Below are 21982 nucleotides of genomic sequence, written 5' to 3'. Positions count from 1 at the left end.
CTCCTAACATTGTTATATAATCCCCACTTTGTTCTACATGATATCCTTATCCCACTAGTCAGCCACCCAGGCTGCCTTTTACTGCTAGTACACTCTTTAGAATGTTCTAATGGAAAGACATTTTCAAACAGTGTGAGAAATTTGTTAAGGAAAGAATTATATTTGTCATCTATTTTATCGGCATTATAAGCATCCTGCCACTCTTGTTCCTCAACGAGGTTTAAAAATACTCTCTATTGCCGTTGGATTAGCTTTCCTTCATAGTTTGTAGTTATATATAACAGTTGTATGAGTACTAAAACCTTTTAGTGTTAAGGTTTTGTGCATCATGGCCTGAAAGGTCATTCACCCTTTTACTAACAGAATGTACAACTAGTAACAAATAATGAATAAAAATATTGTCTACAGCTGTGCCACTGTTCCCCTGCACCCTGGTTGGGAAAAACACAGTTTGCATCAGATCATATGAATTTAGGAGATCTTCCAACATCCTTTTTATTGCACAGTCACATACAAAATTAATATTGAAGTCACCACAAATAACTAACTTTTGGTACTTCCTATAAAATGAATCAACAACCCTCTCTAGCTTGAGCAGAAATGCCCTGAAGTCAGAGTTAGGGGACCTATAAACAACAACACTTAGAAGTTTAGTTTCACTGAATTCAACTGCCCCTCCACAACAATCAAATAACTGTTCAGTGAACTGCCGAGATACATCTATGGACTCAAATGGAATACTGTTTTCTATGTACATGGCTACTCTCCCACTCCACAAAGAACTCCTTGAAAAACAGCCAGATAATCTGTATCCTGGTGAAGGAAGTCTCTGAACTGTCAAATTATTTAAGTGGGGTAACTCAAACCATATGTCTCGAATACTAAAACTTCAAAAAACCATCACTAGAAATGTGCAAAATGTGAAGTGAAGCAAATCATATCACACACTACTAAAAAACCTAAGTATATTACATGATCCCCTCACTGTACATTTATGAATGGATTGTCTTTATACATGGTAACCTGATTTATTTGTAGCGAATCAATTTCAACATAATTAAAACACCAGAAATCAAAATAATTTTATACTGCCCACCCAGAAATTAAAATTTTATGTTCAAACTCTGCAGTATAAGGTATGAAAATTTATAACAAAATAAAAGAAAAAGAATTGCTCAATATTAATATACTATCACTGAAAAAATCTTACATGACAAACTGGTGATGAAACATTACTATTCAGTTGAAGAATTCATGACTGACAATCTAAAAATTTGAGCAGAACAGAACACATACTTAGGATTAAAGCTTGTTATTAAAAAAATCATCAGTTGTGTACCAACTATGTGTCGAGTACAGTATATTATATTAATGACATTTTAAGAAAAACTGTAAACCAATTTTTGTGTTTTGACGAGTCTCCTGCACATTAACTCAGTTCTAGTCTATTCTGTTCCAAACTAATATGGGTTTTATAGACTTAATCTCAATTTTTAAGATCAATTTCTTGAAATACTTGCATTAACTAAGAGAATATGCATTGCAACATTCATACTGTACAGAGAATTTTGAGATTTCATTGCAGCATAAAACCTTGAGTGAAAAAAGACTTCTCCATTCCCAAAAGTGTGAAACAAATTTTCCCATCTTGGCCTTGACCATGGTCATTCTCCTGCTGAACTATAACAATCATTCTAGCATTCAGGCATATGGATTTTCACGAACAACTATGCCACACTGCATGTTACCTATTGCCTGCAATATAATTTAAATGCATTCATTGTAAGTGGTTCTCTTTCATTAATACTGGATAATGAGAATATTACTGTACCATCATACTGTACCATCACTGCATGTCCACATATGTGCAAGTTGTATCTAGATCACAAATGAATCACTGGAATATGACTGAAGAAAATTTAATTTTCATTTTGAATGTTACAATGTCCTAGTCTGGTACCATTAGTTATAGTTACCAACCACTGATTCCCTCCCCCACCTCTTCCTCCAAATGGCTACCACTTGCTCCAAGTGAAATTCTTGCAGAGTATGTAACTGCACTGAATGAATCATCTTACCAGTTGTTCAGAGAAAGTATTTATACTATTTTGTGTTTTAATACCATAGTGGACATGTGTGTGAAAGCAGACTCCCAATAATATTATGTGGCATACAACAGTAAACACAATGAAACATTCAAAGTGAATGAATACAATTACATAAGCAATGCTGACAGAGGGATGTCACAACAACAGTGGGTCCCCATATCTGAGTATGTGACCATGAGACAGTCAGTTGTGGCTGATATGGAGCTGGAAAGTATTAGTGGCAGAGGATGCTTTTATGGCTCTTAACATGCCATTCCTCATTCCAAGCCTTCAAAAGCTGAAGACATAGTGTTGATTGCAAGGTGGACCCTTATATCTCCATCTCCAGCATTTATGTCTTTGTAGTTTCCTTTGCTTTGCGAACTGATCAGAAAACTTGTTTCCAGAAATACTTGTGTGACTTGGGAATACAACTGAGCTCCAAGTACTATGGAAGTCAATAAGAGTACATTCTATGACTGAAACAAACAGGTTCTTAGAACTAAATTGGTTTATATCCTGTAGACTGCTTAGTGTCACTGCAGGTTAGTAAATGTTCATGATGTTCACCACAAGCAATGCTGTAAGAATGTCATAATGCCGTAAGGTGTCATAGGCTTTTGTAAGCTAAAGAAGACAGGAATGATGCATTGGCAACAGTTAAAAGCCATCCTTATAGCTGCCTCCAGGTGTATTAAGTGGTTAGTTGTGGCCTGGTCCTCTTGAAATCCACACTTTGAAATGGAAAAAAGAGCCCTCATCTCAGGAGAACACAAGCACCAATTCATCATTTGTCTGAGCAACTTACACAGAACATTAGTGAGTCTGGTTGTTCCAAAACTATCCATCTCATATGAGTAATCCATGGATAGGGGTTGTAGTGTTTGACTGGGGATTCTATCAGGCTCTGATGATGTGCTGTAGCCAAGGGCCAATGTACTGAGGAGTTCACTGAAAGGAGTATTACATAGTTCCAGACATTGTGTAGTGAAGGATGGGGCTGTTGCCCTCTGCCTGATTTTTATTTACATGGAAGGCAAAGAGGCAATTGTCAGATGCAGCTATTGGAGTGAAGAGTGCTGCAGAGTTGTTTGCAATAACGGTATGGTTGGTACAAACCAAGAACACTGGTTGCTAGCTGGCTGCCATAGATGCAATGTAACTTCTCTCATACTTGTGAAGAGCCATTGGTCCCTATGGTAGTGACATATCTTTCCCAACGTTCCTTCTTCTGTTGTTTTGTGAGAGAGGGTGCTCGAGCATGGTGCCCTTTTAAGGCAATAATGTTTTCTACTGACAGGTGATGCTTATTTCATTGGAGTACCCAACTGAGATCACTGATTGCCTTGGCAGTTTTTTGTGTCCATCATGGGACTAGTTTTCACAATAACTTTTTTCTCCCCTAGCACTGCAGCTGGAATGTTGAATTTTGATGACAATATAGTTTGAAGTTTGCACTACAGAGGGTATTTTGTTTTCATGTACAGCTCAAGCTAGAGAAGCCTGAAATATGAAACAAACATGGTGTGCATGTTACTGTCATCAACTTGAAAGAGCAGTGAAGTGTAGTTCAATATTTGTGGGCCAAAGGGCATAAGCCAAGTTAAATTCACAGGGACATATGTGACATGTATGGGGATGACTGTATGGATGATAGCAATGTATCCATATGGTGTGTACTTTTCCAAGAGGGCCATGTGAACCTTTCACCACACTCCAGGTGGAGGGTAACAGCTGTAACATCACAGAATATCATAACCATTGCGGCAGCAATTTTGAACAACCAGTGTGTGCAACTGTAAATCTTATCACAGCAGTTCAACATTTCCTATGATGCAGTGTGTGATATTATTCATGACATGAAATTTTGTAAAGTCAGTACTTGTGGGGTGTCTAAGAACCTGACAGACAATCACAACGGCCAGCGAATGATGACAAGCTTGTACCACTTAAAGTGTTATGCCACTGAAGTGCATGATTTTCTGAAAGGAATCATCACTGGTGATAAGTTGTGGGTGCGCCACTGCTACCAAATTTGGGTGTGAGGTGCTTCAGCATCTATGACACAGTCCAGATCTTGCACCATTGGACTTTCATCTGTTCAGTCCCATGAATAAATTCTTGGACAGCTAATGCTTTGGGATAGATGCAAAAGATGGCTATACTCAATACAAATAGACTTCTATGAACAAGGCATATTGAAACTGGTACCACAATGGAAGAAATGTGTTGAGAATGTTGGTGATTATGCAGGAAAGTAGGTAAAAGATGTAAGTTTAGATGTGATTTTTTTAAAAATTTATTACTTATTAAACTTTTTAGTAATAAACCATTGTGTTACTTTCTGCTCTTCCCTCATGTAACACAGCAAGTCATCCATATTCCCTTGTGATGTAGCTCCAGTATAGAAACTGAGCTGCAATTTAAACGCTGCCCAACAACCAACAGTAGAAACTACAGTAATGAAAACATAAATCGCTTTCTCCAATACTTGAGCAAAAGAACTGGAAAGAGATTTATAACCACAAATACACAAATGGAAAATATAATAAATTTATCAATAATTTTTCCTACTACTTTGAATTGTGCTTCCCTCCAACACAGAGGAAAATATACATAAGGAAAACAAAAAGTAAATGGATCACTTCTGGGATTCTGGTATCCTCAAACAAAAAATGATTACTACACAGATTGTCTAAATAGCTCATGTTACCAAAATTTCATACTTATTACAAAACCTATAAAAAGACCTTCAAAAATGTTATCAAACAAGCAAAAATAATGGCAAATGACACATACATGAAAAATTCCACCTATAAGATGAAAGTCACATGGAATATTGTAAAGAAGGAAACCGAAGCAGAACAGACACATTTCCATAATATTAACTGCCTAATGGAGAAGTTGGCTGTGGTAACTGAATCTACAAAAACTGCAGACTAACTTGATTCCTACTTTACACAGATAGCTGAACATCTTATAAATCAAAATTTACAGTGCACTCCCAGAAATCAGTCCAGATGTACAATAAATAATAAACCTATTTTTCTCTAGCCCACCAATGAAAAGGAAATACTTGCTGTAATTAAAGAACTGAAGCCCAAATTCTCTGTTGGTACTGACAATATCCCTGACTACATCTTGAAGAAATGCGCTCTCCTCATAGCCAGGCTACTTGTCAACATCTCTAACTGTTCTCTATCAGAAGGGATGTTCCCAGAAAAACTGAAGATAACAAAAGTAAAGCTCCCATTCAAGAAAGAAGTAAAAACAAAAATATCAAACTATAGACCTATTTCACTACTATCTGGTCTTTCCAAAATAATTGAAAACATCTATCGTAAAAGACTAATCAATTCCATAGAAAAAAAATAGTTACTTCTTGTTGTGTCTAGGAAGCCTGCCTACTAATTTTGTTAGACAAACAATCAAACAACTTGTATTAATGAGTTTTATTTCAAAAAGAAAATTATAATACTTAGCTCTGGCAATAACATAGATGTGGTCACAAGCAAAGGGCAATATACAAAATAATGAGTCTTTGCAGCCCCTGATGATCTCTAACTGATAAAAGTCTTTCCTGAACTGCTATGGAAGTGCCTAACACTGATGCTGCTATCCAAGTGGCTAATCCGGAAGTTGCTCTTGAACTGGGCCATCACCAGTCAGTCGCGGCACATACATCCTCTCCACCTAGGAACTGCTGCCATTGTGTTGTTGTCCTGGAAGGGAGGTCGATCAGCATGCAGTTGGTTGACCCCTTCTTGCAGCCTTCCCTGCTCTATCATTTCTGGCTGGCATGCCGGTGCTTGACTTTATGCCGTAACACTTCTTAAATACACAACACGGATTCCAAAAACCTAAATCTACTGATAGTGCTATTTTTGCATTCCTAAATGAAGCCTTAACTGCAATAGACAGCAAAGAGCATATCTCAGCCATCTAAAGCATTTGATGTCATCAATCACAACATCTTGCTTAAGAAACTTGACTCTGTAGGTTAGGGGTCCAGCCTATGAATGGATAAAATCATATCTCCAAAACAGAGAGTAGTTGGCTTGCTATCCAACATGGGAACAAGATAAAGTCCTACTGCTCAGAAAAGCAGAGCATTAAGTACGGTGTAGCACAAGACTCCATTCTAGTACCAGTTCTGTTTCTACTCTTTGTAAATGACTTGGAACCGACCAGGTCACATCATAATTACATTAAATTTGCAGATGACACAAATGTGATAATAAAAGGAAGGATCAGAGAAGAATTACTGCATAAGATTAAAAAGTGCACCACGCACTTTACAGACTGGTTTTCTGGAAACAATTTAGTAATAAACACAGAAAAAACAGTTACAGTGCACTTATGCACAGTGCCAAATAAATGTCCACTAACACCAGACATAGAGTTGTTTACCAGAACCCCTGAAAATGTAAGCTCTGCAAAATTTCTTGGAATATGGATCCAATAAGATCTAAAATGGATCCAGCATGCAAAAAACTTTACAAATAAATTGAATATCATTTGTTATACTATCAATATTCTTTCTGGTTGCACACTGAAGGATACACTAAAAAATGTATACTTCACCCAGACAAAATCTTTACTGTGATATGGCATTATCTTTTGGAGAAATGAATCTGCCACCAAAGTTGTTTTATATGCCAAAAGAGAATTGTAAGAGCCATAGAAAATGCTGCCTCAAGAAGCTCATGCAGACCCTTATTTAAGAAACTTCACATCCTTCCACTACCATGTCTATATATCTTACAAGTAATGACATTTGTTAGGAAAATCTTAGAAAAAAGCAACAATCTTGTATCAACTAACCAGAGCATACATCTGTATAACACAAGGAGAAAGCAGGATTTACATGTTCAACATGCATACACAACATTAAAACAGAATGGACCACTGCAAACAGGAAACAGGCTATACAATAAGCTACCTAATAACATTAGAACAATAAAAGACACTTCAAAATTTAAAACTGCTGTCCATAAATATTTATTGCAAAAGTGTTGTTATAGTATAGATGAATATCTTGAAACATAAAAATTTGTTACCAAATATTAAAAAAGGGGTGAATGAAATGTTAATCAAAAGTTTTATGTAAAAAAAAACTGATTGCACTACTTGTGTTAAATATTAAGTATGAAGGCTCAATTCTCAGCTTTGATAATATTTAAGCCTAAATCAATGTAAATATTGTTGCATAATTTGAAAATGTGTATTGTAAATCACAATGACTTACCCAATATCGTATTGTATACCATGTACAACAAATGATTAAAAGGACCAATAAAAAATGAAATGAAATGATAGAGTGGTGCTGAAAGAATGCTAACCAGCTTTCTGGAATGACCACTGTGATGAGCACTCAGTCAGGTATCACTGAACTGAAGGAAGCAGGCTGTATCTACTGATCAGGAGATCAGTGGCTGAATATTTTCCATGTGTCACACTAAAATGAGTTTCAGTTGCCTCACAATGGTCTGAGATCATCCAGTAGAAGGAAACATGCATGTAGGTGGTGTATTATATTAGATATCACTCTGATATTTCAGATCTCTGTCTAGAGGGAGATAGATATCACAGAGAGTAAAATCCATAGTTGTATGTATGACAGCAACCTCATGTAAGGATACTGTGATTGATATACTTGCCAGCAAACTATGTAGCAGTGAGCACTACCTGGTGAGCTTTACCTTCCAAGACTTCCTGTAGACTCCTGGTTCTTCTGGTGGACATTGTCAGGTAGCAAGCACATGAGCTTAGCTATGGGGAAGACTTGGTTGAGCAAACATATAATGAAAGAGTTATGAGCCAGAAACATGCAAATTTGAATTATAAAGTGTCTAGTACTGCACTGATGGAAATGTTTCATTGAAATATGAATTCTGAATTGTCAGTGACTTTTTCTGAGAGCATGAATTATAAAATTTGTCAGTATTCCCAAAGGAATGAGTATAATGTAGTTAGGTGTGTTTTCTTTTGTTTAAAGATAAATAAATCAAGTTAAAGCATATCATATTTTATTTTAAAAAAACTGACCAGCTCTTATGATAATTCTGTCTGCAAGCAATTAAAGTTATACCAAGTACAGGTTGGCTGCAGTTCAGTTTTTTCTGAGAAGGAACCCCTAGAGTGCAAGGTCACAAAAGCTCAATGATGTTTGTAGCATTTGACACCTCACATATTGTCTGCCATGCAACCATAATATCGGCTGATAATGACAACAGGGGGTGGGACTGAAGGTATCCAACAGTGAGCACAGCATGAGGCTACAGAGTGTAGCTCAACTGCTTAGTCGACAAGTAACCCAGAACAGTGCTACAGTGCAAAGCAATGGCAATGGTAACCAAATCAGACATTGCATTAGATCTACAACAACAGTTGCCAAAAGTTGACATTTCATCATAAAGAAAGCCAAGGAATTTGCTGAGTGAGAAATAAGTGGCAAATGAAGTATTAGCATTTCTGCTAGATGAGTCAGCGACACGTGTGGTGTCATACACGATCAAATGTAAGGACAATGTACATGAGGAGTATAATGATGAAAATATGTGCTTAACAAGTGAAAGTGATACAGAAACAGGTGTTGCGACATGTAGTGCATCATAGTAAAGGACAATCATTGTCCAAGGAGAGGATACTAAACATAATTACATACATGGAAGATCATCTGCAGCATAGTTAAAAAAAAGAAAAGAGAGAGAGATAGAGAGAAACTTTGGACATTCAAGGGAGGACTTGTTGCAAAAAACTGGTTTTTGCACGTTTCAAGGATGCTTGACACAATTTACTGGATGTTCACAATTATGACCTACTACATTATACACATCAAATTGTGGGTGACATAGATTACAGTGATTTCAAGGGAAACAGCAGATGGCTGCATAGCTTCAAACAGTGCTACAGAATTGGAAGACGTAAGATAACAAAATTTCAAACAAAGAGGTAAATTGACAATGAACAGCAAACTGAAGAATTGGCCTGAAAATTTGTAGATGAGATAAATTTATGTCATTATTAAGAAACAAATTAGATTTCAACTCCAACCAGGTGGAATCTGAAGTGGAAATGCCCATGAAACACTGGAAATAAGAGGTACCAAGAGAGTTGTATCAACACCAAATAATGTCAATGCATTAATGCATTTGTATACAATTATACTGACTGTTAATCTGGATTGTAAATTAGTTGGAAAGTTATTTATTATGTTGCAAGTAGGTGGACATGCTCTGCTCTCTACAATTCTTTCTCATGTGCATGATCTTGCAAGAGCAGTAGGGAATATTTATGTCACAGCAAGCAAGTGTGGAGGAGGGGATTAGCGTTTAACATCTCATCAACAATGAGGTCATTAGAGATGGAGCACAAGCTGGGATTAGGGAAGGACGGGGAAGGAAATCAGCTGTGCCCTTTCAAAGGAACCATCCTGGCATTTGCCTGAAATTATTTAGGGAAATCACAGAAAACCTAAGTCAGGATGGCCGGAGATGGGTTTGAACCGTTGTCCTCTCAAATGCGAGTCCAGTGTGCTAACCAATATGCCACCTCGCTTGGTGTAAGAGTATGAAAATGGGTATAATGGAACTACAACTATGGTATGAGCACTGCTTTTGGACAATAGCTAGTCAAAATAATTTGCTTTCGCTTGATTCCTGGTCTGCATATAAAATTCATACTCCTTTATAACAAACTATCCCTCCCGAAAAGTGTGTGACATTGGAATTCAAACCACCTGGAACCACTGGACAAATTCAGCCTCTGGATGTTTTCTTTTCATGCCTCTAAAACATATTATCACACTATCTGCAGCAATGTCTGAAAGGATAGCCAGTTCCATGATAATCTCCACAACAGATTATTTCGCATTCAGCTGTATGCCATCACATTCCATCAGTTCTCATCACCCCATTACACAATTTTATTATTTAATATGCATTGTTTAAGAGTAGATACCTAGCTGAGCCTCCTGCATGGATTATAGCTCCCAAGGTATTCGCCTTTGACTTGATGGTGCACCATTTTTCATTTGGTGTTCATGGTGCAAGTTAATGGTTTGGTTTGAACATTTCTCGAATGTCAACAATGTCCATTTTGTGAAATGTAATACATACCTCCCATAGTAGGTTGATCTCTGCACCTCCTGGACACTCATTTCCCACCAACCTTCTGATGCCTATGGTGAGTCATTAGCAGCTAATATTTTTCCTGTTGTAATTGTTAACACAACACTTGCAAATGAGTCTTACCAAAGACTGAACTTGCAACCTCACACTCAAGGAGTTCCTTGTGAGTGACACTGGCTGAAATCAGTCTCTCATGCCATAGTCAGATAGCTAACCATTAGTAGCACAAAACTGCAAGGAGAGAGCTCACACTAAGCATCTAATGCTGCACTGAATGTTATCTGTTCAGTAAAAATGTCCACAAGTGCCTAAGTACAGATGCCACCTGGTGCTCAATCTGGGCCAACTCTATTTTCAAAATAGGTATAATGTTGGATAAAATGATATGTGTTGTCTGAGCTCCACCTGGTGGGAATAACAGTTCCACTGGATGATGATTATAGGTGTATCCAGTGGCAGTGTGAAGGAGGAGTTGAGAAGATGGGACACATCTCAGTCTATGCTTGTGCCACCTTTTAGTAACTGTAATATCAACATTGTTTTTTCTTGTCTTCTTTTCATCTTTTTTCCCTTACAGAGTTATGTCACTGACTCTAGGAAACAGGTAGCATACCTGGAAAAGATGAGGAGATAACTGTTCTGCAGCCCCACAGGTTATGCCTCAATCAACCACTATCTGAAACCAGGCCATGAGGCAGCATTTTAGTTTTCCTGGAGGAAAGCAACCCTCCTCGGGAAGCTGCTGGGTAACTCTTTTCCATGGCATATGTACTCAGCTGAGTTGTTAATGCTGAGCCTGACTGTAGTAACTTTGACCCTTATTAACGTGTGATTGGTAAACCCACACATCTGGACTCAATGAAGTCTTAGTGCCAATAGTGTTGCCCCTCAAGCTTTAATAAGTTTCTATCCTGTATACTTGTTGATTAGTTCATTCAGTATACAGATTTCAGTTGCTTCTTATATCAGGGCAGTCCAAGGTGCCCACGATGATGATGGTTTTGAATTACTTCATGCCATGTCCCATATCTAGATGAAGATCAGCAATATTGCATTTTGCTGGTTAACCTACTTCTATGTAATGCAGATATTCATTGCATGTCTATTTAACTGTAACATGTATGGCCTATGTATAATTTCCAAAACTGACAAGGAATCTTGTATACTACTTGCATCCTAAGTCCAAAATCATCTTTTACAGAATGCAGCCATATTTGCACTTACACCAGAGGATTGAATACACATTTTGTACAGTGCTTTTTAAAAACCCTTAAAATTTTAAAGAGTCACTGCCTACATGGATTTACTCATTTCTTTTGTCTGTTCAAGTTGATAAACATGCACAGGTCTAAATTATCAGTGAATCTACCCCTTAAAATTCCTGTTCTGATAAAGAAAGCTACAGAGCAGAGGTAACTAAACTTTGTTAACATCATCTCAGTTTTTCAGAATCTAGTATAGCACATGATCCACAGACGAGTGTGCATCATAGGCAACTGCTGGTGGCTTGTAAATACAGGTCACTATGTGTTAGTTTGTGATATATACTGTGACCCAAGTTCCCATCTTTTTTTTTTTTTTACACGATATCCACAAAAAGAAGTTCTCAGTTCTTATCAGTTCAATGCTGTTTCTTGTGGCCTTCAGTCCAAAGATTGGTTCAATGTAGGTCTCCATGCTAGTCCAGCCTATGCAAGCCTCTTCATCTTTGTACAACTTCTTCACTCCTATTTAGCGCATATGGTACATCCAACTTTTTTTCTAGCTCAGGCAATTAACTAAACTCACTGTACCTGACTGGTCCTTGAGCTTTCTGTGCTCACTTGTTTTCATTTTTATGTATTCCCAGTAAGTGACATAACCTGCTCGAAGAAAGCTATTTATCAAAATGTCTGAGTATCTTCGAGAAATAAAGGTAATTTCTGTATGTTTTCAATAATTTTGGACTAGAATGTTTTTAGAATATACTGCAATATACCTTATACTATTGAATAAGTGATTGTTTATTTCATCACAACAATACAGTGACATATTTCTTTCAATGTAGCACTAGATTAGATTAGATTAGATTAGATTAATACTAGTTCCATGGATCATGAATACGATATTTAGTAATGATGTGGAACAAGTCAAATTAACTTAATATAACAACTTTTTGATTTTTTTGTTTTTTTTTAATTTTTTAAATAATTTTTTTGTTTGGTTTTTACTTTTTTTTCTTAATTTATATCTAAAAATTCCTCTATGGAGTAGAAGAAGTTATCATTCAGAAATTCTTTTAATTTGTTCTTAAATACTTGTTGGTTATGTGTCAGACTTTTGATACTATTTGGTAAGTGACCAAAGACTTTAGTGGGAGTATAATTCACCCCTTTCTGTGCCAAAGTTAGATTTTATCTTGAATAGTGAAGATCATCCTTTCTCCTAGTATTGTAGTTATGCACACTGCTATTACTTTTGAATTGGGTTTGGTTGTTAATAACAAATTTCATAAGAGAGTATATATACTGAGAAGCTACTGTTAATATCCCTAGATCCTTAAATAAATGTCTGCAGGATGATCCTGGGTGGACTCCAGCTATTATTCTGATTACACACTTTTGTGCAATAAATACTTTATTCCTCAGTGCTGAATTACCCCAAAATATGATGCCATATGCAAGCAATGAATGAAAATAGGTGTAGTAAGCTAATTTACTAAGATGTTTATCACCAAAATTTGCAATGACCCTTATTGCATAAGTAGCAGAACTCAAACGTTTCAGCAGATCATCAATGTGTTTCTTCCAATTTAATCTCTCATCAATGGACACACCTAAAAATTTTGAATATTCTACCTTAGCTATATGCTTCTGATTAAGGTCTATATTTATTAATGGTGCCATACCACTTAGTGTATGGAACTGTTTGTACTGTGTCTTATCAAAATTCAGTGAGAGTCCATTTACAAGGAACCACTTAGTAATTTTCTGAAAGACATTATTGACAATTTCATCAGTTAATTCTTGTTTGTCAGGTGTGATTACTATACTTGTATCATCAGCAAAGAGAAATAACTTTGCCTCTTCATGAATATAGAATGGCAAGTCATGAATATATATTTAGAACAACAAAGGACCCAAGACCGACCCTTGTGGAACCCCATTCTTGATAGTTCCCCAGTTTGAGGAATGTGCTGATCTTTGCATATTATGAGAACTGCTTATTTCAACTTTCTGCACTCTTCCAGTTAGGTACAAATTAAACCATTTATGCACTGTCCCACTCATGCCACAATACTTGAGCTTGTCTAGCAGAATTTCATGATTTACACAATCAAAAGCCTTTGAGAGATCACAAAAAATCCCAATGGGTGGTGTTCGGTTATTCAGATCATTCAAAATTTGATTGGTGAAAGCATATGTGGCATTTTCTGTTGAAAAACCTTTCTGGAAACCAAACTGACATTTTGTTAGTACTTCATTTTTACAGATAATTTTGGATAAATCTGTTAGAAGGGAGACTGGATGATAATTGTTGACATCAGATCTATCCCCTTTTTTATGCAAAGGTATAACAATAGCATATTTCAGTCTATCAGGGAAAATGCCCTGTTCCAGAGAGCTATTACACAGGTGGCTGAGAATCTTACTTATCTGTTGAGAACAAGCTTTTAGTATTTTGCTGGAAATGCCATCAATTCCATGTGAGTTTTTGCTTTTAAGCAAGTTTATTATTTTCCTAATTTCAGAGGGAGAATTGGGTGAGATTTCAATTGTATCAAATTGCATAGGTATGGCCTCTTCCATTAACTGCCTAGCATCTTCTAATGAACACCTGGATCCTACTATATCCACAACATTTAGAAAATGATTATTAAAAATATTTTCAACTTCTGACTTTTTGTTCGTAAAGTTTTCATTCAATTTGATGGTAATACTGTCTTCCTGTGCTATGCTGGGAGAACTTTTGGAAACACTTTCCTGTGGCATCGTTTTCATAATATTTAGGTGTTTAATTTTGAGTTTTCTGAGTATTACACGTATTTCAGTTACACTGCCTGATGAAAAAGACAAAGAAGACACAGTCAGATGTCAATGTACCTTTGTTCTTATATGCATTATATGCACCTTCAGCAGATATGTAAATGATTAGGGTTGCAAATCTCTGCAGCAGACAAAATGACCACCAGAGTGCTTTAGTGTTGTTTTTGTTTAGTGTTCTTACTAGGCCATTAATAGCATCATCAGTTACCTGACCACTGTGAAGGGCAAGGAGACTACATGTATACATGTGATACAATGTTATCTGCTCCTGACAGAGTTTGGAAGGGGCCTCATTGTGGGTCTCCATTTGGCCAGCTGTTTGAATTATGCAATATCCAGATCTATGGGGCATTGCAATGTGACAGTGGCCCAATGATGGACTACATGGGAATGTGAGAGCAGGCTTACAGGATATCAAGGACCAGTCACACTACACTTGTGAGCCAGCTTGCGTCAAGAGATGATAAAATGACTTTATGACATTCTGGCAACCAAATCAGTGCATGCATTCAGGCCAGATGGCATGCAACACCATACTGAGAAGTGGGCTCATTCTGCCAAGTTCTTTCTAAATTTGACTCCATTTTGTAATCACTGATATAACATCAAATCACCAACCAAACCATGCAGTTTCATTTCATTTCTTCCTCCCCTTCTGGAACCTTCACTGCTTTTGTAAGGCAGAGCATTTCTTAACTTTAGTATTTTAGTCCTATTTTGTCCCAGAAAAATATACTGACCAACAACATAAACATCTCATTCATAAAATGTAAGATCAGGGATGAGGAGGATGACTACCACAACCTAAATCTAGTTCTAAATTTGCACCTATATACATAATCTGCAAGCCACCTTATGGTGTGTGATGGAGAGTGCCTTGTACTTGTACTAGTTATTCCCTTTCTTGTTCCAGTCCCAAATAGAGCAAGGGAAAGACACCTAATTTCTCTTATCTTGTCTTCATGGTTCTTATGCAAAATGTATGTTGGCTCATTACATTGCCTGACAGATAACACATTTAGAAGGGAAATAGGCAATGAAATAAAACTTCAAATGATGAGAAGGTATGTGATATTATTTCAGTGATTACAAAATAGAGTCAAATTTACAAAGAAACTGGAGATATGAGCTCACTTATCAGTATTAATAACAACTTCTCAAAGTTGGGAACATTATTTCTCTGTCTTTGGTAGGTTGTCTAGTTTCAGAGGAACTGTGTTGTTATGTTAGGCTCTTAATCAGATAGCCAGCAAACTGGCTGGAGGCTTTCAATTGTTTTATATCTGTAGGTTCCTTCATCAGATGACAACAATATATACCATTTTGCCAAAGTAAAGAAAGAAGAACAGCAGTGTTTCCCTTGCAGGAGGTACACTAGGCTTGTGCACTCTCTAAAGACTGAAGAACACTCCTCTTGTCAATAGTTCTCTTCTCCTCAGCTGCACACATTCTAGATGCCAATTCTCTCACCTTATTTATTCAGCATTCTTATAGGGAAGTTTGAGGATGCTGATGAAGTACTTGGTGGATAATGTCTTGGAATAGTGCCAAAATTTATTTCCTTCTACAATACAAATGCCTTAGCATCATTCAATAGTCTATCCATGAAATTAAACTCAATATCTTTTTCATGGTTTATTTCTTTGTGATAGTTAGCCTGTGAGTTGATGGGACTTCAGAAATTTTTGTGCCATATGCTGTCAGCAAGCTCATCCTGATAGTAACAAAATTATACTGTCAAACTCAGACCTAAAACTTGGGAAGAAATGTTGATATTTTTAAATGGCATGAAAACAGATTTCTTAAAACTGTCTAATTCATTTCATGTGTAAAGGCATCTCTTTCTCACAAGTACCCTGCTGGCTGGTCATTTAATTACAATTTATATAATGGACAAATGCAGTAAATGCCAATACATCTTAATAAAAAGATATGAGTACACATACTAGTAAATTTATCATATCAACATATGATGCTGACCATCTCCCCACAGCAGGGGTACCAGAGGCATTTTTGAAGGCTTTTTCACTGCAATAACTACTTATGACATGACATATTTCCATGAGGTAGCCTCTCCTCACCTTCACATTATCTAAGAAAAACTTGCTGTTAAGAGTTTCTTGCCACATAAACAAACTAAATATCTCACACTGCCCTTTTTTGATCAGGGCTTCACCAAAAGCAGCCAAACCAGTCAAACAGGGCATGAGCAGTAGAACTACGTGGACTTAGATGTCATTGTAATCTTGTGAGAAATGTTCATAAGGAATTATGTGCAGATCAAATGGTTTGTTGTGCAATCATATGTTTTGGTCCTCATAGGGAAATTTGAGCGCAAGCTCTACAGCATGAAAATCCCATGCTTATGGAAATATCGAACACAGCTCAGTCATTTTCAGTTTCACAGCCTGCAAGTAGGCAGACAAAGGCCTGGTCTTATATTTCAGAAATCAGCTCCTATCACCCCTCCCAGCCTTCAGTCAGCTTGCAAGGGAATGTAGACACTATTGCAGCAGTCCAGTAGACATCTTAGCATCATAAAGGTAATCATAAAGGTAATCATCGTTCCCAACAACAACAGTCTGTGTCACAATAGCAACAGCTTCGTGTTCTGCTACCTTCATGCCCATACTGCTTCTCAACATGAACAGACTGTGTGTCCCAAGCACTGGGCAATATGTAATAGGTGCCATAAAAAAGGGCATGTTGCATCTGTATGTAACTCTTTTCCAAACCTGAGTAAGGATGAAATGAACACAGATGTGAACAATGTGCCAGCAGTGATGGTACCTCAGAGAAAGTTATATATTAAAATGTGTGTGTTTAACAAACCACTGAGAATGCAGGTGGGTATGGGTGCAGCAGCAACATTGGTGAATTCTCAGACTTACATGTATTTGGGTTCTTGTCGTATGACTGCAATGTCATGGAGGATAGTGAGTTATAACAAACAACAGATCCCCATTCTTGGATAGTTTTCTACACCTGTGATGTACAAGGCTTTGGTTTGTACTTACACTGAAAATGTGTCTGCCTTGGACGCTTTTAAACTGACTGTATTCTCCATCGATGATGATGTTCATTTGGTATCTGATCAAGTTCCATATCCACAGTTAGATGCTCTCTATGCTGAATTTCTCTCTCTGTTTTTTTCCAGGGCTGGGTTGTGCAACAAAATTTCAGGTTCATATTATGATGAAACAGCCTGCCCGCCCCTGTTTTTTCATGTCCCGCCCGGAATCGGTAACTTTACAGGATCAAGTAAAAGCAGAATCAGATTGTCTTTAACACCTTGATGTTATTCAATTTATTTCTTCCAGTGAAGGGTCAGCACCACTGGTAATGGTCAAAAAACATACAGGTAAATTATGCCTCTTCGGTGATTTTTAAAATTCAATTAATGCACAGTCAATCACTGATACTATCCTTTACCGTGCCCTGATGATCTGCTATCTGCTAGAAAAATTATTGGGGATGGGGGCGATGCCATTATTTTTCAAAGACTGCCTTGGCAGAGGCATATTTACAGCTGCTGCTTGATGAGGGAGGAAGCTAAATGCCTCCTAGTTATCTATACCCCACTTGGAGTTTATCAATACAAACATTTGCCTCTTGGTGTGGCAAGTGCACAAGCTATTTTTCAACACTTTTTAGAGCAACTTACTGCATCAGTTACAGGCTTCAACAACTATTTAGATAACATAGTAGTGTCTGGTGCTTCTACAGAGGAACATTTGCAGAAACTTTGTGGTCTATTTTCTGTTTTACAGACTGCAAGGTTAAAGTGCAATTTGGACAAGACAGTTTTTTCAACAATCCATTATTTATTTGGGTTTTGAAGTGTGAAGTGCTGGCATTAAACTACTGCACAAACATACTGATGCTGTTGCCCCATTGCCACACCACTCATCTGTCAAGGAATTACAGGAACTTTTAGGCAAAATTTCATATTACCACAAATTTTAACAGTTGCTGCTCCTGTGTCACAACCACTATATGCATTATTACATAAATGTGTGCCTTACAACTGATCCACAGCTTGTGACCAGGCAGTCAAGTTTTTGAAATCTAAGCTGTGGTCAGCCCTTCATTTGGTCACTTTTCAGCTGAGCCAACACCTTATGTTAGCAAAGGACATGTCTCAATTTGGCCTTGGCATCATCCAAATATGCAGATGGATCTGAATGCCCTATTGAATATGCCTCTAAATCCTTAAATTCAGTGCAACAGCATTGTTTTCAAATAGAGAAAGAAGCTCTGGCAATCATGCATGCTCTAAAAATATTTCATGTTTTCCTTTACAGGTCTCTAAGTTCCACCTGATCATAGACCACTAACCACTGGTGGCTCCTTTCAAACCTTTGACGTCCTTGCTGGACAAAGCCACACTTCGCTTCCAGTGATGGGCTCTTTTTCTATCATGATATAATTTTGACATACATTATTGATCTACAGTGCAGCATACCAATGCCAATGCCTTATAGCATTAGCCAATTGTTCCATATCCAGAGTTTGATAAAGAGGAATTGTTTTGTTTTCATTTAGACATGGAAACTCAAAATGTTGTTGATGGTTTTCCTACAACTGGTACTAAAATTGCAGCCACACTTGCCAGGGATCCTGTTTTAAGTAAATTTGTTTCTTTTATGCAACACGGGTGCCTCTGATACTTTGAGAAATTATTTTTCATTAGAAAATCATCTTTCTGTTTCGGAGTTAGCTACAGAGGACCCTATTCCCTGGCTTGTAGTCCCATCCACCCTCTGGTGTGAAATTATGTATTTATTACATGTGGACCACTAGGGTGCATCAGGTACAAAAGTGTTCACATGCAGACATGTTTTTTCACGAAGCACTGAAAGGAAAATAGCACAAGTTGTTGCAGCCTGTCCACAATGTGTCATCCATCAGGTGGCTCCCTGTGCTTCTTTTTCACCATGGCCAGGATCCACAGCAGCCTTGGGAATGAATTCATGTAGATTTCAATGAGACCTTTTTTAAATTTCTACTGGTTTGTTGTAATTGATGCTGATTCTAAGTTTCCATACGCACTGCACTATCTGTGTACTTCTATGGTGGCAACAATTTCAGCTTTATCAAAAATTTTTGCAATGGAAGCTCTTGTGTGTATGTTAGTTACAGACAATGGCCCCAGTTCATATTTCAGGAATTTGAAAATTTTTGTTAAAAAAAGTGGCGTTTACCACATCATGGCTCCTCCTTTCCTTCCTCAATTGAATGGGGAAGCAGAATGACTAGTACAAATATTTAAGACTCAGATGAAAGAATATGTTTCATATGTGTCCCAGCAGTAAATCTTGACCAGTTTCTCAGTTCTTATGGTTCACCCCTCTCAGTGATAAGAGTCCAGCACAGTTGTTGCATGGTTGTCAATCCTGGGCTCAGCTATATCTGCTTTAGCTGACACCAGGCCATCTGCCAACACTGGTGCCACAGTGCTTCTGGCCTAGTGCAGATTTTTGGGCTCACAGGTTTGGCCGCCAGCCAAAATGGACACCGGCAGTAATCGATAGTACCCATGGTCGACCCATCCATGTTATTCACACTTATGAGGGGAGGGTGTTGTGACACATTGACCAACTATGACCTGACATGGGCAGCTGCGCACAAGGTGTGCCTCTGCTGTCCCTGCATCCTCCATCTGCCTGGCTGTCTCCTAAATTGCAGCTGGTGTCCTCACCTTCTCTGAAACCACTGCCAACATTTTCACACCTGTCTTATCTTCTGTGGATACCCCTTTCAGCTGTCAGGGGCCACGGCAGGACCACAGCTCCTGTTCTGTCACAGCCGACACCTCCACTGCTGCTGACTCCATCACAGCTGGTGCCACTTGTTCCACCACCTTCGCTGCAACCTTCTTCCCTGAGGTTGGACTCAGACAGGGAAATGGAAGCTGCACTGGTGTCTCCTGTCCTACCATATAGCCTCTCACAGGGGGCAGGCACCCACCTGACTGCACTCACATGCAACCTCCCCCTCTACTCCACGGTGGCAGGGCATCACACGTCTCAACAACATACATTGAACAAAGAAGAAAGAGACGGGAGCACAGTGCTCACTTCTTCATAAAATGATAATGCTGTAACTACCAATTTTCTGGAGTATGGCGCTTCATAGTTCATGAATGAAATCTGAGCTTAATTTGACCACTAGAGACCACACAGTCTGCTAATATGACAGCAGTTGCCTCCACAGCCTGCCAACTGCACCCCCTGTTGGAACTATTGTATTGTACCTTGTCTCCCATGTGTGTACACAGTTCGAGCAATAAATTACAGTGTTCTTGGGTTAGCACAATCCACAGTGTGGCTTCATAGCTGAGAGGGTAAGCATCATCATACAAATGTAAAGAGTCGGGTTTCAATTTTAAGTCAAATATGAGATTTTTTTCTATCACTTATCTCTTTTTTCATCTCTAGTGGTGATTTGATAATGTGAAAAATACTAAACTGTGTCATGGCTTGATGTGCTTGTTAAACTGTATATCTTCTATCACTATCTAGATAAATCAGTTCAAAGGTCAAAGGAATACAAGGCCATATAAACTCCACTGTAACCATGCCCACTAAAATGCAGCCCTCTTCAAATAAACCTTCAAGATAAGAGCCACATTACTTTACTGAATCATTCATAACATATTAATATTAGACAGCATAAGCTCTTATTGCATTCATTTGCTTATCACAGATACACATCTGACATATGAAGGTAGTTCAAAAGTAAGATAGCAAGTCATCTGAGAGAAAACCTTTATTCAGGAAATTTAAGAGGTGCTCAAAGTTACTTTTCTGCATAGTCACCATGGTTATTTAACCATTTGTTCCTTCAGTGAATCAATCGGTTAAAACCAAGATAATGATTATAAGGAGACAGGTCTCTTGACTGCATCAAGAGTGTTCTCATGCAGTCAAGTGAAAATGCTAGACCAAGCACAATGTAACTGAAGCCATAAGCTGCTGTGCATTACCTCACAGCAACATAACATCTTTTGGAAGCATTCCCAGTCGTTTCTTCCAAACTGCCTCTGCAACTTTTCCAGCATGACATTACAATTGACTTCGTTCATAGTCTCTCCATACAAGAGGAAATCAGCCAGCAGCACACCCTGCATCCCAAAAGACTTTTTTCTATAACTTCCTTCATGGATACCATTGTTCTGAACTTCTAATGGGTAGAAAGATAAGGGGTGCCTCTATGACACTGGTGCTTTTTTTTGTCTTTCGTCCACTGTGATGATATGGTGCAGGGATGGAACACCATGCCTGATACCACATGATGTACTGAAGAAACAACCACATTTGCTTGGTTTTATTGCCATATGGGGATTGCTATGTTACCCAGTGACAAAATGTCTTAAGGCTGACCAATGTGTTGTGTATGATAGCTACTACACTGCCAACAGAGATGTTGAGTTGTTCTCCAATCTGCCTCACATATATGTAACAAATGCCTTCAATGTACCCTTCAACATGGCACATATGGTCATTTTATGTGGATGTGTTTGGCCAGCCTTACCTTCACCCATCTCACCCATCTGTCCTCTCTTTATCAAACAATTTTACACTTCATACTTCAATCACTAACCATGCCTCAATCTTTACACCCTATTTTAGAGCACAATGGCACAGCTACATCCAGCATTAGAAAATGTTGACTGTCTCATTTACCCAGACTTGGAATTTAATTTGTATGGTGCATTTATACACCTCTGAGGGCT

At 37.9% G+C, this 21982-nt stretch overlaps 1 protein-coding gene across 6 annotated transcripts in view; it reads right to left on the bottom strand.

The window, feature by feature from the left end:
* LOC126183194 (solute carrier family 35 member E3-like) overlaps positions 1–21982 on the bottom strand; it is a 174130-nt gene that overhangs the window by 76035 nt on the left and 76113 nt on the right. The window lies entirely within an intron of this gene.

The sequence above is a fragment of the Schistocerca cancellata genome, chromosome 4 (genome assembly GCF_023864275.1).
Source record: "Schistocerca cancellata isolate TAMUIC-IGC-003103 chromosome 4, iqSchCanc2.1, whole genome shotgun sequence".
Taxonomy (NCBI): Eukaryota; Metazoa; Arthropoda; class Insecta; order Orthoptera; family Acrididae; genus Schistocerca; species Schistocerca cancellata.
This window is presented reverse-complemented; position numbering and strand designations above follow the sequence as displayed.